This window comes from Hordeum vulgare, chromosome 3H (assembly GCF_904849725.1).
Source record: "Hordeum vulgare subsp. vulgare chromosome 3H, MorexV3_pseudomolecules_assembly, whole genome shotgun sequence".
Lineage (NCBI taxonomy): Eukaryota > Viridiplantae > Streptophyta > Magnoliopsida > Poales > Poaceae > Hordeum > Hordeum vulgare.
Genome location: NC_058520.1, coordinates 364,497,187 through 364,502,730, shown reverse-complemented (window position 1 = coordinate 364,502,730; position 5,544 = coordinate 364,497,187).

Here is a 5,544-nt window from a genome sequence, read left to right as displayed (position 1 = left end):
GATGCGCCTGGGCGGGGCAGGCGTGCCCTGGTGGGTTGTGCCCACCCAGGTGCCCCCCTTAGGTGGATCTTGGCTCTAGAAATTCTCTTTATTAATATAAAAAATCCTAGCAAAGTTTCGTTCCATTCCGAGAACTTTTATTTCTGCACAAAAACAACACCATGGTAGTTCTGCTGAAAACATCGTCAGTCTGAGGTTAGTTTCATTCAAATCATGCAAATTAGAGTCCAAAACAAGAGGAAAAGTGCTAGGAAAAAAAGATACGCTGAAGATGAATCAGTGGCACCGAAAAGGTGAGGAATGGTCACATGGACAAACTCGGTGGCACCGATAATCATACTCGGAAATTCGGATTTTGTGTATCTTGGCAACAGAATGTTGGTCACAGTGAACTCGGTAGCACCGATGCAGTTTCGGTTGCACCGATTTGGTGGGAATGGCTAGGGTTCTGTATTAGGTTCAAACTCGGTGGGTCCGATGTGGCAATGTTGGTGACACCGAATTTGTGAATGTGGAACTTGACAGAGTGGATATGTGGGAAAAATGACTAAGTGTTTCGGTGGCTAACTTTGAGCATTTGAGCAATCGGTTCATTTTACTACCTCACCCCCTTTTAATCGTATTGGCTTTCCTATGGTCTCAAATGTGATTTCTCACAAATATAAAATGAAGAGTCTTTTAGCTTGAAGGTTGAGCCAATATTATTCCTTTCTTGCATCCAAGGGCATCTCCACATAAACCTTAAGCCATGGCTCTTCATGGCCTAAACCTAAAATATCTAGGTAAAAGTGTTAGTCCAAGAGGAAATGTATGTTGTCATGAATTAACAAAATCACCAAGGGAGCATATGTGCTTTCAATCTCCCCCTTTTTGGTAATTGATGATAACATACAATCAAAGCTTCAAATAAAGATACTCATAAGGATATGACAGGTTTGACAGACATATGACTAGTACAAGCTCCCCCTAAATATGTGCAATCCCTTTAGAGGATAGTTGCTTTGGAATGCATGGGAACACACAAGGTAGAAGGACAAGAGCAGTCATATGGATCTTGGCTATATGCATCAAACATATGTGAATGAAGGACTTCCATGCTCAATACTACCTCTTGCAAACAATATGTGCAAGAAACAAGAGGTCATCATGAACAAGGATATGATGCATATACTTACCTTGAGAGTCTTGAGCATCTTGACATAGAAGTACACTTGGGAAAACAAATGTTAGATAACACAAGAGTACCCTGTTGTAAAGATGCAAAGAACTTCAAAGATACCAAGAAATTGAAGACATATTGAAGATAGGATTTGATGAAAGAATATATCTCCAAGGAACAAGAACTTTTCTCCCCTAAAGCTAAATATGTAAACTTTCCTCTCCCCCTGAATCATAGCATGTAGATATAGGGAGTATGCAGGAAAAAATAACAAGTTCAAACCAATAAAGCCACGTTTATCTCTCTCCCCCTTAATGTGTAAGGTTTGATACAAGTATCCCCCTTAATGTTGTTTCTCCCTCTTTTTGTACAAGCTTCTTGATGATATGTCTCCCCTATAAGTAGGTTCACTGAATGGAAGCTCTCATGATATTTCATCCCTTTGGCATAATTACCAAAAATAAAGGCAGAGGGTAAGGGCTCACCGAGAGATAGGGATCCTGGATACTTCTCTCTTTTGTAAGGGTTCCTTGAATTTAGCTTTTCTCCCCCTTAGATAATTTGTAGGGCTCATCGAATGTTCTTCCCCCTTAGGTATGGACAAGAGGTCCTTGAATGATCTCCCCCTATGGTAGGGATCCTTGATAATTCTCCCTCTTATATTGCATGGGATCATTGAGATTTTTCTCCCCCTTGAGAAGATGTCTCCCCCTAAGACAATAGTCCGTAAGAAATTTATCACAGCAACAAAGTCAGAAAAATTGTAGTCATCGAGGCATAATGATTCGGTAGAACCGAGATTAATATTTGGGCCTATAGGAGAAATCGGTTGGACCGAGTTTCCTAATCCGGTGAAACCGAGTTGCAATGATAGTCAACTCTTTAACAGAAACTAGGTTGATCGAAAGTACTGTTTCAATAGTCCAGTGTAAAAAGAATGATAATTCCAACTGAGACCGTTAAACAAAAAAAAGAATAGAATGATTATTTTATTTTATATTATTTTTTGTTTTTTTTGAAAATACACACATATAGATGAGAGAGGGATAGTTCTAAGAATGTGAAAGATCAAATGTGAACCATACGATATTCTCCATCTAGACGTGGGGCGGTGACTAGGTCACCTATATTAGAGTATTTGACTTGAGGAGTCAAGCAAGGATGCTTGATCATAGGTCATACTCATCGTTAAGCGGAAAATGGGGTTACCATTTTTGAATTAAGCATTTCGATGTCTTCATATCACTTGAGTTGCTTTACTCCATTAATTGGTGTAGAGCTTTATCAAGGACATGAGTACATACCTTCGAATGATGTTGTTGACGTAGCATGTAGGTGAACTTGTTCTGGATGCTCAAGGTTGATGAAGATCATCTTGTGCTGGGAGAAATCCATGTCGTTTTGGTTCACTTTTCACCTACAATGGTTAGTCACGCAAGGAAGAACATAATATATTTCTACCTCTTGAGCTTGCGTTGGTTTTTCCCCTGAAGAGGAAAGGGTGATGCAACACAGTAGTAGTAAGTATTTCCCTCAGTTTGAGAACTAAGGTATCAATCCAGTAGGAGTATCAAGATGAGGCACCAATGTACCTGCGCAAAAACAAACAAACTTGCACCCAACGCTATAAAGGGGTTGTCAATCCCTTCACGATTATTTGCAAGATGAGATCTGAAGGTGGAAAGTGCAACAAAGTAAAAGTGTAGATCTGAAAATATGATGTGAAGTAGACCCCGGGGCCATAGTGTTCACTAGAGGCTTCTCTCATGATAGCAAGTATTACGGTGGGTGAACGAATTACTGTCGAGCAATTGATAGAAGCGCGCAAAGTCATGATGATATCTAAGGAAATGATCATACATATAGGCATCACGTCCGAGACAAGTAGACCGATACTGTCTGCATATACTACTATTACTCCACACATCGACCGCTATCTAGCATGCATCTAGTGTATTGAGTTCATAACAAACAGAGTAACACCTTAAGCAAGATGACATGATGTAGAGGGATAAATTCATGCAATATGATATAAAACCCATCTTTTTACCCTTGATAGCAAAAACACGATGCGAGCCTCGCTACCCCTTTGGTCACTAGGTGAGGACACCACACGGTATGAACCCAAAACCAAGCACTTCTCCCATTGCAAGAATTATAGATCAAATCGGCCAAACAAAACCCACAACTCGAAGAGAATTACAAGGATACGAAATCATGCATATAAAAGATCAGAGGAGACTCAAATAATATTCATAGATAATCTGATCATAAATGCACAATTCATCGGATCTCGACAAACACACCGCAAAAGAAGGTTACATCGGATAGATATCCATGAAGATCATGGAGAACTTTGTATGGAAGATCCAAGAGAGAGAACAAGCCATCTAGCTACTAGCTATGGACCCGAAGGTTTGTGGTGAACTACTCACGCATCATCGGAGAGGCTATGGTGTTGACGAAGAAGCCCTCCGTGTCCGAATCCCCCCTCCAGCAGGGCACCAGAACGGCCCCCGGATGGGATCTTGCGGAGGCAGAAGCTTGCGGCGGCAGAAAAGTATTTTCGTGGCTCTCTGTGGTGGTTTTGGATTTTTAGAGAATTTATAGGCGGAAGAAGTAGGGCAAAGGAGCCACGGGGGGCCCACAAGCCTGCTAGGCGCGCCCCCAGGCCGTGGCTAGGGGGCTTGTGACCTCCCCCGAGGTCCTTTGCCTTGGTTCTCAAGTCCCCTGCATATCTTCTGTTATGGAAAAAATCATTCCGCAGATTTTATTCCGTTTGGAATGCGTTTAATATTCTTCTCTGAAAAAGGTCAAAAACACGGAAAAACAGAAACTGGCACTTGGCACTGAGTTAACAGGTTAGTCCCAAAAAATATATAAAATAGCATATTCATGCATACAAAACATCCAAAGTTGACAAGATAATAGCATGGAACCAACAAAAGTTATAGATACGTTGGAGACGTATCAAGCATCCCCAAGCTTAACTCCTTCTCGTCCTCGAGTAGGGAAGTGATAAAGACTGAATTTTTGATGTCGAATGCTACCTAACATATTTGTCCTTTGTAACTTCTTTCTTGTGGCATGAATGTTCAGATCCGTAAGATTCAAAACAATAGTTTACTATTGACATGAAAACAATAATACTTCAAGCATACTAGCAAAGTGATCATGAACTTTTGAAATAACAAGGCCAAAGAAAGTTATCCCTACAAAATCATATAGTCTCGCTATGCTCCATCATCCCCACACAACGAGTTTAAATCATGCACAACCCCGGTATTGGCCAAGTAATTGTTTTTGAACTCTTACTTCCTCAAACTTTTTCAACTCTCATGCAATACATGAGCGTGAGCCATGGATATAACATTATAGGTGGAGTGTGGTGGAGGTTGTGAGACAAAACGGAGGAGATGGTCACATTGACTCGGCGTATCAATGGGCTATGGAGATGCCCATCAATAGATATCGATGTGAATGAGTAGGGATTACTATGCAACGGATGCACTAGAGCTATAAGTGTGTGAAAGCTCAAAAGGAGAGCTAGTGGGTGTGCACCCAACTTGCTTGCTCACGAAGACCTAGGGCAATTTTGAGGAAGCCCATCATTGGAATATACAAGCCAAGTTATATAATGAAAATTCCCACTAGTATATGAAAGTGACAAAACAAGAGACTCTCTATCATGAAGAACATGGTGCTATTTTGAAGCACAAGTGTGGAAGAAGATAGTAACATTGTCCCGTCTCTATTTTTCTCTCTTTTTTTTGTTTGGGCTCTTTGGCCTCTTTCCATTTTTTTGGTGGGCATCTTTGGCCTCCTTTTTTTTATTTCCTCACATGGTACAATGCTCTAACAATGATGATCATCACACTTTTATTTACTCACAACTCAATACTTAGAGCAATGATGACTCTATAGGAAATGCCACCGGCAATGTACCGGGATGTGCAACGATCTAGCTTAGCGTATGACGTTGAAACATCTCGCTAGCTATCTTACGATCATGCAATGGCAATATGTAAGTGACGGCACAAGTCATGATACGGAACGATGGGAGTTGCATTGCAATATATCTCGGAATGGCTATGAAAATGCCATAATAGGTAGGTATGGTGGCTGTTTTGAGAAAGGTATATGGTGGGTTTGTGTACCGGTGAAAGTTGAGCGGCACTAGAGAGTCTAGCAATGGTGGAAGGTGAAAGTGCATCTATACCATGGACTCACATTAGTCATGAAGAACTCATATACTCATTGCAAAAGTTTTATTAGAAATCGAAACAAAGTGCTAAACGCATACTCCTAGGGGAAGTGTTGGTAGGTCTTAACCATCACGCGATCCCGACCGCCACACAAAGGATGACAATTAATAAATCAATTAT